This window comes from Triticum urartu, chromosome 4A (assembly GCF_056163025.1).
Source record: "Triticum urartu cultivar PI428250 chromosome 4A, HENAU_Tu73, whole genome shotgun sequence".
Taxonomy (NCBI): domain Eukaryota; kingdom Viridiplantae; phylum Streptophyta; class Magnoliopsida; order Poales; family Poaceae; genus Triticum; species Triticum urartu.
In genome coordinates, this window is record NC_141876.1 from 134,691,492 (window position 1) to 134,705,626 (window position 14,135).

Consider the following 14,135-nt stretch of genomic DNA (forward strand, 5'->3'; position numbering starts at 1 on the left):
GTATTAAGGTAAACCTAACCATAGCATGAAACATATGGATCCAAATCAGCCCCTTACGAAGCAACGCATAAACTAGGGTTTAAGCTTCTGTCACTCTAGCAACCCATCATCTACTTATTACTTCCCAATGCCTCCCTCTAGGCCCAAACAATGGTGAAGTGGCATGTAGTCGACGTTCACATGACACCACTAGAGGGATGACAACATACATCTCATCAAAATATCGAACGAATACCAAATTCACATGACTACTAATAGCAAGACTTCTCCCATGTCCTCAGGAACAAACGTAACTACTCACAAAGCATATTCATGTTCATAATCATAGGGGTATTAATATGCATAATGGATCTGAACATATGATCTTCCACCAAGTAAACCAACTAGCATCAACTACAAGGAGTAATCAACACTACTAGCAACCCACAGGTACCAATCTGAGGTTTGGATACAAAGATTGGATACAAGAGATGAAGTAGGGTTTGAGATGAGATGGTGCTGGTGAAGATGTTGATGGAGATTGACCCCCTCCCGATGAGAGGATCATTGGTGATGACGATGGTGATGATTTCCCCCTCCCGGAGGGAAGTTTCCCCGGTAGAACAACTCCGCCAAAGCCCTAGATTGGTTCCGCCAAGGTTCCGCCTCGTGGCGGCGGAGTCTCGTCCCGAAAGCTTGCTTATGATTTTTTCCTCAACGAAAGACTCCATATAGCAGAAGATGGGCATCGGAGGGCCACCGGGGGCCCACGAGGCAGGGGGTAGGGCGCGCCCCCCACCCTCGTGGCCAGGGTGTGGCCCCCCTCTGGTATTTCTTGCGCTCAGTATTTTTTATATATTCTGAAAAGTGCTCCCGTGGAGTTTCAGGACATTTGGAGATGTGCAGAATAGGTCTCTAATATTTGCTCCTTTTCCAACCCAGAATCCCAGCTGCCGGCATTCTCCCTCTTTATGTAAACCTTGTAAAATAAGAGAGAATAGGCCTAAGTATTGTGACATAATGTTTAATAACAGCCCATAATGCAATAAATATCGATATAAAAGCATGATGCAAAATGGACGTATCATATTGCAATAAACATGATCAAATCATATTCATGCTCAACGCAAACACCAAATAACACTTATTTAGGTTCAATACTAATCCCGAAAGTATAGGGAGTGTGCGATGATGATCATATCATTCTTGGAACTGCTTCCAACACACATCGTTACTTCACCCTTAACTAGTCTCTGTTCATTCTGCAACTCCCGTTTCAAGTTACTACTCTTAGCAACTGAACTAGTATCAAATACTGAGGGGTTTCTATAAACACTAGTAAAGTACACATCAATAACATGTATATCCAATATACCTTTGTTCACCTTGCCATCCTTCTTATCCGCCAAATACTTGGGGCAGTTCCGCTTCCAGTGACCAATCCCTTTGCAGTAGAAGCACTCAGTCTCAGGCTTAGGTCCAGACTTGGGTTTCTTCACTTGAGCAGCAACTTGCTTGTTGTTCTTCTTGAAGTTCCCCTTCTATCCCTTTTCCCTTTTCTTGAAACTAGTTTGATTATCTTTCTTGATTTCTACATTCGTTGATTTCAGCATCACGAAGAGCTTGGGAATCGTTTCTGTTATCCCTTGCATTATAGTTCATCACGAAGTTCTAGTAACTTGGTGATAGTGACTAGAGAACTTTTTCAATCACTATCTTATCTGGAAGATTAACTCCCACTTGATTCAAGCGATTGTAGTACTCAGACATTCTGAACACATGCTCACTAGTTGAGCTATGCTCCTCCATCTTGTAGGCAAAGTATTTGTCAAAGGTCTTAAGCCTTTCGACATGGGCATGAGTCTGAAATACTAATTTCAACTCTTGGAACATCTCATATGCTCCGTGGCGTTTCAAAAACGTCTTTGAAGCCCCGATTCTAAGCCGTAAAGCATGGTGCACTAAACTATCAAGTAGTCATCATATCGAGCTTGCCAAATGTTCATAATGTCTGCTTTTGCTCCTGCAATCGGTCTGTCATCTAGCAGTGCATCAAGGACATAATTCTTCTGTGCGGCAATGAGGATAAACCTCAGATTACGGAGCTAGTCCGTATCATCACTACTAACATTTTTCAGCATAGTTTTTCTCTAGGAACATATCAAAATAAACGGGGAGCAACATTGCGAGCTATTGATCTACAACATAGTTATGCAAATACTATCAGGACTAAGTTCATGATAAATTAAAGTTCAATTAATCATATTACTTAAGAACTCTCACTTACATAGACATCCCTCTAATTATCTAAGTGATCACGTGATCCAAATCAACTAAACCATGCCCGATCATCAGGTGAGATGGAGTAGTTTTCAATGGTGAAAATCACTATGTTGATCATATCTACTATATGATTCACGCTCGACCTTTCGGTCTCTAGTGTTCCGAGGCCATATCTGCATATGCTAGGCTCGTCAAGTTTAACCCGAGTATTCTGCGTGTGCAAAACTTGCTTGCACCCGTTGTAGATGAACGTAGAGCTTATCACACCCGATCATCACGTGGTGTCTCGGCATGACGAACTTTGGCAACGGTGCGTACTCAGGGAGAACACTTTTTCCTTGAAATTTAGTGAGAGATCATCTTATAAATCTACCGTCGAACTAAGCAAAATAAGATGTATAAAAGATAAACATCACATGCAATCAAAATATGTGACATGATATGGCCATAATCATCTTGTGCTTTTGATCTCCATCTCCGAAGTACTGTCATGATCTTCATTGTTACCGGCATGACACCATGATCTCCATCATCTTGATCTTTTATCAATGTGTCGTCACATGGTCGTCTCACCAACCATTGCTTTTGCAACTATTGCTATCGCATAGCGATAAAGTAAAGCAATTACATGACACTTGCATCTTATGTAATAAAGAGACAACCATAAGGCTTCTGCTAGTTGCCGATAACTTCAACAAAACATGATCATCTCATACAACAACTTATATCTTATCACGTCTTGACCATATCACATCACAACAAGCCCTGCAAAAACAAGTTAGACATCATGTACTTTGTTGTTGCAAGTTTTACGTGGCTGCTACGGGCTGAGCAAGAACCGTTCTTACCTACGCATCAAAACCACAACGATAGTTCGTCAAGTTAGTGTTGTTTTAACCTTCTCAATGACCGGGCATAGCCACACTCGGTTCAACTAAAGTTGAGAAACTTAGTTGAAAAGTTTTCATGCAAAAAGGTAGGTTATACTAAATAAACCATGTACAGTTCAAGATAAGTAAGGTTGAGCCTAATTGTCACTTGTTTACATGCATTGAGCCCCTTGTATTGTTATAGGGGTATAGCCATCAAACCTGTATCAATTATATATAGCCGCACGGACTCGTCTTACCGTGTCCGTGGTCTTAACGACATGTCAGATGCTCTAGTTGGTGAGGCCGTCTAGTGTGCGGCTGCCAAGGCGGCCGCACGGTCTTCCACGCGCAAGGAGCGCTCAATATTTCCATTTACTGTAATGATACCACATGGACCGGGCATCTTAAGCATGAGAGAAGCGTAATGCGGTATTGCGTTAAAGCGAGCGAAAGCTTCGCGTCCGAGTAGTGCTTGATAGCCACTTTGGAACGGAGCGATGTGGAAGGTTAACTGTTCGCTGCGGAAGTTATCGGGAAAGCCGAATATAACCTCTAGTAGCAGGGAGCCCGTGTAATGGGCTTCTGGGCCTGGCGTTACTCCTTTAAAGGTAGTATTGCTAAGGCTGATTTTTGTTGGGTCTATCCCCATTTTGCGGACTGTGTCCTGATATATCAGGTTTAAACTACTGCCGCCGTCCATCAGGACTCGAGTGAAGTGGTATTCGTCAATTGTCGGGTCTAACACCAAGGCAGTCCATCCTGCATGCCAGATACTTGCCGAGTAATCCCGATGGTCAAAGGTGATTGGTTGGGACGACCAGTGGCAGAACTCTGCGGTGATAGGCCCTGTGGCATGTGTCTCTAGGAGTGCCGCTTTGTTTCTCCCCTTCGTTACGTGTAACACGTTTACTGTTTTGACTTCTGGTGGGAATTTCTTCTGTTCCCTAGTGCTTTGCTTGCGAGGCTCGTCCTCGTCTTCGCTTGGTGTATCCTGCCCCTTGTGTTCGGCGTTGAGTTTGCCGGACTGCTTGAAGACCCAACATTCTCTATGGGTATGATTTGCAGGTTTATCGGGGGTGCTGTGGATCTAACATAGTTTGTCCAGAATCTTGTTCAGGTTGGACAGTTCGTCTCTGTTGCCTTTGGAGGGCAGTTTTTGCTGACCTGGCTGAGAGCTTCTGAATCCGGCGTTTACCGTCGTGCTCTTCGGGCTATCTTCTTTATTCCGGCGCTTGTTTTTGCTGCATCGTGATTTCCCGTTTCCGTCCCTGACTTCGGATGTACTTGGGTCGCTGGTGCTGCATCGGGCTAACCAGCTGTCCTCGCCCGCTCAAAAGCGGGTCATGAGGCTTGTTAATGCTGCCATTGTTCTCGGCTTTTCTTGGTCGAGGTGTCTGGCAAGCCATTCGTCTCGAACGCTGTGCTTGAAAGCTGCTAATTCTTCAGCATCCGGATAGTCGACTATTTGGTTCTTTTTAGTGAGAAACCTGTTCCAAAGCTTTCGGGCTGACTCTCTGGGCTGTTGAGTTATATGACTTAAATCATCTGCATCCAGTGGTCAGACATAGGTCCCTTGAAAATTTGCCCGAAAAGCGTCTTCGAGCTCTTCCCAGCTTCCAATGGAGTTTTCGAGGAGGCTTTTAAGCCAGTGCCGAGCTGGCCCTTTGAGCTTGAGGGGTAAGTACTTGATGGCGTGGAGATCGTCTCCTCGAGCCATGTGGATATGGAGGATGTAGTCCTCAATCCAGACCCCAGGGTCTGTCGTTCCGTCGTACGCCTCTATGTTTACGGGTTTGAATCCCTCTGAAAATTCATGGTCCAGCACCTCATCGATGAAACATAGGGGGTGTGCGGCACCCCTGTATTTGGGTGTACTGTGGTGTTTGGATTTTTGTTGTGTTGCATTGTGTGCTGGAGCGCGCTTGCTTGGCCCGTAGATGGATCTGGTTACGCCGTCCTTTTGATGCGAGCCCTCACGTGGATCACGTACTGGCTTGTGTGCGGCGTCGTTTGCCGCTCTATGTTGGCCACGAGGTCCTCTATCCGACCGGATGGTTGTTTTGTTTTTTGATTGTGGGGGATCTAAGGCCTCCTCATCGAATTCAGGTAGCAGCTTTCGCTTCGGGTAGCTCTTTGTGTGGCGACCACCGCCGTATTTTGCTGCAGTGTTGAGTACTTTACTCCATCTAATTCTGAGTGTGTCTTGTGCAGCCCTGAGCCTTTGCTTCTGCTTTTTCAGACTCCTCGTAGTGGCAACAAGCCTTTGATGGGTATTCTGTTGCTCCGGGTGCCTGTCCGGTGTGATGTGATCCGGACTGTTATCTTCGCCGGAGTCGGGTTGTTCGGTTTGATTCTCCGTGTTGCCGTGGTCGGACGATGGTTTAATGCCATGTTTGTCGTCCGCTGGCTCACCCTGCTCTATCGCTGGGTCTATATGATCGTTGTTTGTGCCGAGGCGGGATTTGGAGCGGCGCTTACGCCGCCGCTTTGACTACTTCTCGAGGGAATGATCATTCGCTGCGTCCTTCCATTCCTCGTCGTCGTTTTCTTTGGGTGTGTCCACCATCTATACATCATATGATGAAGTGGGCGTCCAGTGCCCTGTGGGCAGTGGCTCTTGTTCGTTTCCTGCATCGTCGTCCATACTGTCGATGTCTTCGGAGTCGAAGTCGAGCATGTCGGTCAAATCATCGACAGTGGCTACTCAGTGGGTGGTGGGTGGGCGGCGAATTTCTTCATCATCCGCATCCCAATCCTACCAGACATAGTTCGGCCAGGACTCTCCTGACAAGGAGAGAGACTTTAATGAATTCAGCATATCGCCGAAGGGCGAGTGCTGAAAGATATCCGCGGAGGTGAACTCCATGATCGGCGCCCATTCGGATTCGATAGGCACGGGCACGGGCGGTTCGGAGTCCGTGGCTGGGGAAGAGTCCGGTAGTTCGGTGTCACGGCTCCCGTGAAGGGTAAGGTCAATACTCGGCTCGATCGCCGCTGAGAATACGGCCTCCGTGGCGGGGTCTATCCACCCATCCATGGATGGCACAAGTAGCTCCGAATTGAGGGTCAGAGCGGTTGCCGGTGCGGTCTCCTGAACACTGTCCGATGGTAGAGCTAAATCATGCTCATCGTGACCGTGCGGCGCACTCGGCAGGGGCTCGAATCCGTCGACGATCAAGTCTCCGCGGATGTCGGCCGTGTAGTTTAAGCTTACAAATCTGACCAGATGGCCAGGGGCGTAACTCTCGATCTGCTCCTGATGGCCAAGCGAGTTGACCCGCAGTGCGAAGCCACCGAATACAAAGATCTGTCCGGGGAGAAAAGTCTCACCCTGGACTGCATCGCTATCGATGATCGAAGGAGCCATCAAGCCTAACGATGACAACACATAGGAACTCTCAATGAAAGCACCAATGTTGGTGTCAAAACCGGCGGATCTCGGGTAGGGGGTCCCGAACTGTGCGTCTAGGCAGATGGTAACAGGAGGCAGGGGACGCGATGTTTACCCAGGTTCGGGCCCTCTTGATGGAGGTAAAACCCTATGTCCTGCTTGATTGTTCTTGATGATATGAGTATTACAAGAGTTGATCTACCACGAGATCGAAGAGGCTAAACCCTAGAAGCTAGCCTATGGTATGATTGTCTGTCGTTCGTCCTACGGACTAAACCCTCCGGTTTATATAGACACCGGAGGGGGCTAGGGTTACACAGAGTCGGTTACAAGGAAGGAGATCTACATATCCGTATTGCCAAGCTTGCCTTCCACGCCAAGGAGAGTCCCATCCGGACATGGGACGAAGTCTTCAATCTTGTATCTTCATAGTCCAACAGTCCGGCCAAAGGATATAATCCGGCTGTCCGGATACCCCCTAATCCAGGACTCCCTCATTCGTCATGGTCAATTAATATGACCTCCAGAACAGGATTACCGTACCACTCTGGTGCGGATCTCACTCTGGTTGACCTACGAGATTCGGTAGTAACTTGATCTGAAGTTACATGATCATCATCATTAGCTTCCTCACTAATTGGTGTAGGAGTCACAGAAACAGATTTCTGTGATGAACTACTTTCCAATAAGGGAGCGGGTAAAGTTACCTCATCAAGTTCTACTTTCCTCCCACTCACTTCTTTTGAGAGAAACTCCTTCTCTAGAAAGGATCCATTCTCAGCAACAAATATCTTGCCTTCGGATCTGTGATAGAAGGTGTACCCAACAGTTACTTTTGGGTATCCTATGAAGACGCACTTCTTTGACTTGGGTTTGATCTTATCAAGATGAAACTTTTTCACATAAGCATCGCAACCCCAAACTTTAAGAAACGACAGCTTAGGTTTCTTGCTAAACCACAGTTCATATGGTGTCGTCTCAACGGATTTAGATGGTGCCCTTTTTAATGTGAATGCAGCTGTTTCTAATGCATAACCCCAAAACGATAGTGCTAAATTGGTAAGAGACATCATAGATTACACTATATCAAATAAAGTACGGTTATGACGTTCGGACACACCATTAAGTTGTGGTGTTCCAGGTGGCATGAGTTTGTGAAACTATTCCGCATTGTTTTAATTGAAGACCAAACTCGTAACTCAAATATTCGCCTCTGCGATCAGATCGTAGAAACTTTATTTTCTTGTTACGATGATTTTCCACTTCACTCTATAATTCTTTGAACTTTTCAAATGTTTCAGACTTATGTTTCTTCAAGTAGATATACCCATATCTTCTTAAATCATCCGTGAAGGTCAAAAAATACCGATACCCGCCGCGAGCCTCAACACTCATCGGACCTCATTCATCAGTATGTATTATATCCAGTAAGTCAGTTGCTCGCTCCATTGTTCTGGAGAATGGAGTCTTAGTCATCTTTGCCCATGAGGCATGGTTCGCAAGCATCAACTGATTCATAATCAAGTGATTCCAAAAGCCCATCGGCATGGATTTTCTTCATGCGCTTTACACCAATATGACCTAAACGGCAGTGCCACAAATAAGTTGCACTATCATTATTAACTTTGCATTTTTTGGGCTTCAATATTATGAATATGTGTATCACTACGATTGAGATTCAACAAACCATTTTCATTGGGTGTATAACCATAGAAGGTTTTATTCATGTAAACAGAATAACAATTATCCTCTAACTTAAATGAATAACCGTATTGTGATGACCCAGAAGTATAGGGCATCTATCATAGTCCTTTCGATAAGTAAGAGTGTCGAACCCAACGAGGAGCAAAAGGAAATGATAAGCACTTTTCAGTAAGGTATTCTCTGCAAGCACTGAAATTATCGGTATAGTTTTGTGATAAGGTAAATTGTAACGAGTAGCAAGTAATAAAAGTAAATAAGGTGTAGAAATATGGCCCAATCCTTTTTGTAGCAAAGGACAAGCCTGCACAAACTCTTATATGAAGTAAAGCGCTCCCGAGGACACATGGGAATTATCTTCAAGCTAGTTTTCATCACGATCATATGATTCGCGTTCGGTACTTTGATAATTTGATATGTGGGTGGACCGGTGCTTGGGTACTATCCTTACTTGGACAAGCATCCCACTTATGATTAACTCCTATTGCAAGCATCTGCAACTACAACAAAAGTATTAAGGTAAACCTAACCATAGCATGAAACATATGGATCCAAATCAGCCCCTTACGAAGCAACGCATAAACTAGGGTTTAAGCTTTTGTCACTCTAGCAACCCATCATCTACTTATTACTTCCCAATGCCTCCCTCTAGGCCCAAACAATGGTGAAGTGTCATGTAGTCGACGTTCACATGACACCACTAGAGGGATGACAACATACATCTCATCAAAATATCGAACGAATACCAAATTCACATGACTACTAATAGCAAGACTTCTCCCATGTCCTCAGGAACAAACATAACTACTCACAAAGCATATTCATGTTCATAATCATAGGGGTATTAATATGCATAATGGATCTGAACATATGATCTTCCACCAAGTAAACCAACTAGCATCAACTACAAGGAGTAATCAAGACTACTAGCAACCCACAGGTACCAATCAGAGGTTTGGATACAAAGATTGGATACAAGAGATGAACTAGGGTTTGAGATGAGATGGTGCTGGTGAAGATGTTGATGGAGATTAACCCCCTCCCGATGAGAGGATCGTTGGTGATGACGATGGTGATGATTTCCCCCTCCCTGAGGGAAGTTTCCCTGGCAGAACAGCTCCGCCAGAGCCCTAGATTGGTTCCGCCAAGGTTCCGCCTCGTGGCGGCGGAGTCTCGTCCCGAAAGCTTGCTTATGATTTTTTCCTCAACGAAAGACTCCATATAGCAGAAGATGGGCATTGGAGGGCCACCAGGGGGCCCACGAGGCAGGGGCGTGCGCCCAGGGGGGGTAGGGCACACCCCCCACCCTCGTGGCCAGGGTGTGGCCCCCCTCTGGTATTTCTTGCGCTCAGTATTTTTTTATATATTCTAAATAGTGCTCCCGTGGAGTTTCAGGACTTTTGGAGATGTGCAGAATAGGTCTCTAATATTTGCACCTTTTCTAGCCCAGAATCCCAGCTGTCGGCATTCTCCCTCTTTATGTAAACCTTGTAAAATAAGAGAGAATAGGCATAAGTATTGTGACATAATGTTTAATAACAGCCCATAATGCAATAAATATCGATATAAAATAATGATGCAAAATGGACGTATCAACTCCCCCAAGCTTAGACCTCGCTTGTCCTCAAGCGAAAGCCGAAATCGAAAAGTATGTCCACATGTTTAGAGATAGAGGTGTCGATAAAAATAAAATACGGACATGAGGGCATCGTGATCATTCTTAGAACGGCAACATTTGTATATATTGTCATATGATTTCTTATGCTAAAGTAACAATTCAATCACAATTTCAAGTATGAATCATAAACTTCATTGAAAGCCAACAAACTCTAATCTCAGTCATTGATGCAATTGCAATTTATCATAACATAGGAAAGAGTCAATATAAGAGCTTTTCAGCAAGTCCACATACTCAACCATCTTTTAGTCTTTCACAATTGCTAACACTCACGCAATATTTATGGGTATGAAGTTTTAGTCGGACACAGAGAAAGATAGGGGCTTATAGTTTTGCCTCCCAACGTTTTACCTCAAGGGTAATGTCAACAATAATAGTTCATGGAGACTCACATCCAATTAGCTATATATATCAGGATCTTTCCAACATTTTGTGCTTGCCAAAGGACAAAATGTAAAAAGTAAAGGTGAAGATCACCATGACTCTTATGTAAGGTAGAAGATAAAAGTAAAGGATAGGCCCTTCGCAGAGGGAAGCAGAGGTTGTCATGCGCTTTTATGGTTGGATGCACAAAATCTTAATGCAAAAGAACGTCACATTATATTGCCACTTGTGATATGGACCTTTATTATGCAGTTCGTCGCTTTTATTTCTTCCATATCACAAGATCGTATAAAGCTTATTTTCTCCGCACTAATAAGTCATACATATTTAGAGAGCAATTTTTATTGCTTGCACCGATGACAACTTACTTGAAGGATCTTACTCAATCCATAGGTAGATATGGTGGACTCTCATGGCAAAACTAGGTTTAGGGATATTTGGAAGCGCAATTAGTATCTCTACTTGGTGCGAAGAAATTGGCTAGCTTGAGTGGGAAAGGCAAGCTCAACATGTTGGATGATCCATGACCAATATAATTTATCTTAGATATAAGAAAACATAACGCATTACGTTGTCTTCCTTGTCCAACATCAACTCTTAGCATGTCATACTTTAATGAGTGCTCACAATCATAAAAGATGTCCAAGATAATATATTTATATGTGAACCTCTCTTTCTTTATTACTTCCTATTCATTGCAACGATGACCAAAACTATGTTTGTCAACCCTCAACAACTTTTATTCATCATATTCTTTATATGTGAGCTCATTACTCTCCATAAGATCCATATGATCTCTTTATTTCTTTTTATTCTTTCTCTTTTTATTTTATTTCCTCAAGATCATAGCAAAATAATCAAGCCCTTGACTCAACACTAATCTTTATCATATATAGCTCACGGACTCGATTACATAGAAGGATCATAAAGCAAAACTCACGACTAGATCATACTAAAACTTTATTCTACTAGATCAAGGTATTATCAAAAGGATCGAACTAAGAAAAACGGTAAAGATAAAAGTGATGGTGATACGATACCGGGGCACTCCCCCAATCTTGGAAGTTGCCAAGGGGAGTGCCCATACCCATGTGATTATATTTCTTTCTTTTTTAGTGAAGAAGGCAGGGTTGTTGATGATGGATAGTCGCACATCGAGCGTAGGAGGTCCTCCAACTTGCGGATAATGCCCTTGAGTGCGATGATATGCTCCTTCAACAAAAAAATCACGTGTGAGATACTTGTTTTGTATACGAGCTAACGCAATCATCTTGAAAGCTTCGATCTCAGTTGGGGTAAGAAGATTGTGATCAAGTTGAAGGATGTGTTCTGCTGCCGGAACTTGGTCCTCCGTGGCCTTCTTGATCCCTTCATCCTTGTTGATTTCCATAGGTTCTTCCCTCTTCAGTTCTATCTTCATTAGCCAAGCATCGTTGTCACCATTGTTGGAGGAGGGGGACGACATGATGCCTGGCCTTGACAACCCTGACAGTAAACAGCTCGAAACAAAGACAAGAGATATTTGCGTGATACGGTGGTCAAAACCTTCGGGAGATTATATAATGATTTTTTACCGACCAAAAGAAGTATTGTGCAAGAAAACAAAGTCCGGAGAGCACACGAGGTGCCCACGAGGCAGGGGGCGCGCCTCCCACCCTCGTGGAAGCCTCGTGTCCTTTCCGGTCTGCTTCTTATTTTCCTATTTTTTCTAAATAATCCAAAACAGAGAAATATTGCCATTAGAACTGTTTTGGAGTCGGTTTACTTACCGTACCACGTACCTATTCCTTTTTGGAGTCTGAAACGTTCCAGAAAGTGTCCCTTATGTATTCCTCCGGGGTTACGATTTCAATAATATTAGTTTCAACATTTATAGGATTACCTGAGATATATTGTTTAATTCTTTGACCGTTCACCACCTTCGGATTTGTGCCTTTGAAGTTGTTGATTTTTATGGCACCGGAACAATAGACCTCCTCGATAACGTAAGGACCTTCCCATTTAGAGAGAAGTTTCCCTGCAAAAAATCTTAAACGAGAGTTGTACAGTAATACATAATCACCTACATTGAACTCACGCTTTTGTATCCTTTTATCATGCCATCTTTTAATTTTTCTTTAAACAGCTTGGCATTTTCATAAGCCTGGGTTCTCCATTCATCAAGTGAGCTAATGTCAAACAACCTCTTCTCACCAGCAAGTTTGAAGTCATAGTTGAGCTCTTTAATAGCCCAATATGCCTTATGTTCTAATTCAAGAGGTAAGTGACATGCTTTACCATAAACCATTTTATATGGAGACATACCCATAGGATTTTTATATGTAGTTCTATAGGCCCATAATGCATCATCAAGTTTCTTGGACCAATTCTTTCTAGATCTATTAACAGTCTTTTGCAAAATTAATTTGAGCTCTCTATTACTCAATTCTACCTGACCACTAGACTGTGGGTGATAAGGAGATGCAATTCTATGATTAACATCATACTTAGCAAGCATTTTACGAAAAGCACCATGAATAAAGTTTGAACCACCGTCAGTCATTAAGTATCTAGGGACTCCAAACCTCGGAAACATAACTTCTTTAAGCATCTTAATAGAGGTGTTATGATCAGCACTACTAGTTGGAATAGCTTCTACCCACTTAGTAACGTAATCAATAGCAACTAAAATATGTGTATACCCATTAGAGGAAGGAAATGGTCCCATATAATCAAAGCCCCAAACATCAAATGGTTCAATAACAAGTGAATAATTCATAGGCATTTCTTGACGTCTACTAATATTACCAATTCTTCGACATTCATCACAAGACAAGACAAACTTACGGGCATCCTTGAAGAGAGTATGCCAATAAAAACCGGATTGCAATACCTTATGTGCGGTTCTATCTCCAGCATGGTGTCCTCCATAAGCCTCGGAGTGACACTTGCGTAGGATATGTTCCTGTTCATGCTCAGGTACACAACGTCTAATAATATCATCTACTCCTTCTTTATAAATATGTGGGTCATCCCAAAATCAATGCCTTAAATCATAGAAGAACTTTTTCTTTTGCTAGTATGTGAAACTAGGTGGTATAAATTTAGCAACAATATAATTAGCATAATCAGCATACCATGGAGCAGTTCGAGAAGCATTTATGACATTTAATTGTTCGTCGGGAAAGCTATCATCAATAGGTAGTGGGTCATCAAGAACATTTTCTAATCTAGACAAGTTGTCTGCAACGGGGTTCTCATCTCCCTTTCTATCAATAATATGCAAATCAAATTCTTGTAGCAGGAGAACCCATTTAATAAGTCTAGGTTTAGCATCTTTCTTTTCCATAAGGTATTTAATAGTAGCATGATCAGTGTGAATAGTTACTTTAGAATCAACAATATAAGGTCTGAACTTATCACAAGCAAATACAACTGCTAAAAATTCTTTTTCAGTAGTAGCATAATTTCTCTGGGCATTGTCTAGAGTTTTACTAGCATATTGAATAACATTTAATTTCTTATCAACTCTTTGCCCTAGAACAGCCCCTACAGCATAATCACTAGCATCACACATAATTTCAAAGGGTAAATTCCAATCAGGTGGCTGAACAATAGGTGCAGAAATCAGGGCTTTCTTAAGTATTCCAAATGCTTCTACACAATCATCATCAAAGACAAAAGAAATATCTTTTTGTAATAGGTTAGTCAGCGGCCGAGAAATTTTTGAGAAGTCCTTAATGAACCTCCTATAAAAACCGGCATGACCGAGGAAGCTTCTTATACCTTTAATGTCCTTGGGACACGACATCTTTTCAATAGCATCAACTTTAGCTTTATCAACTTCAATACCTCTTTCAGAAATTTT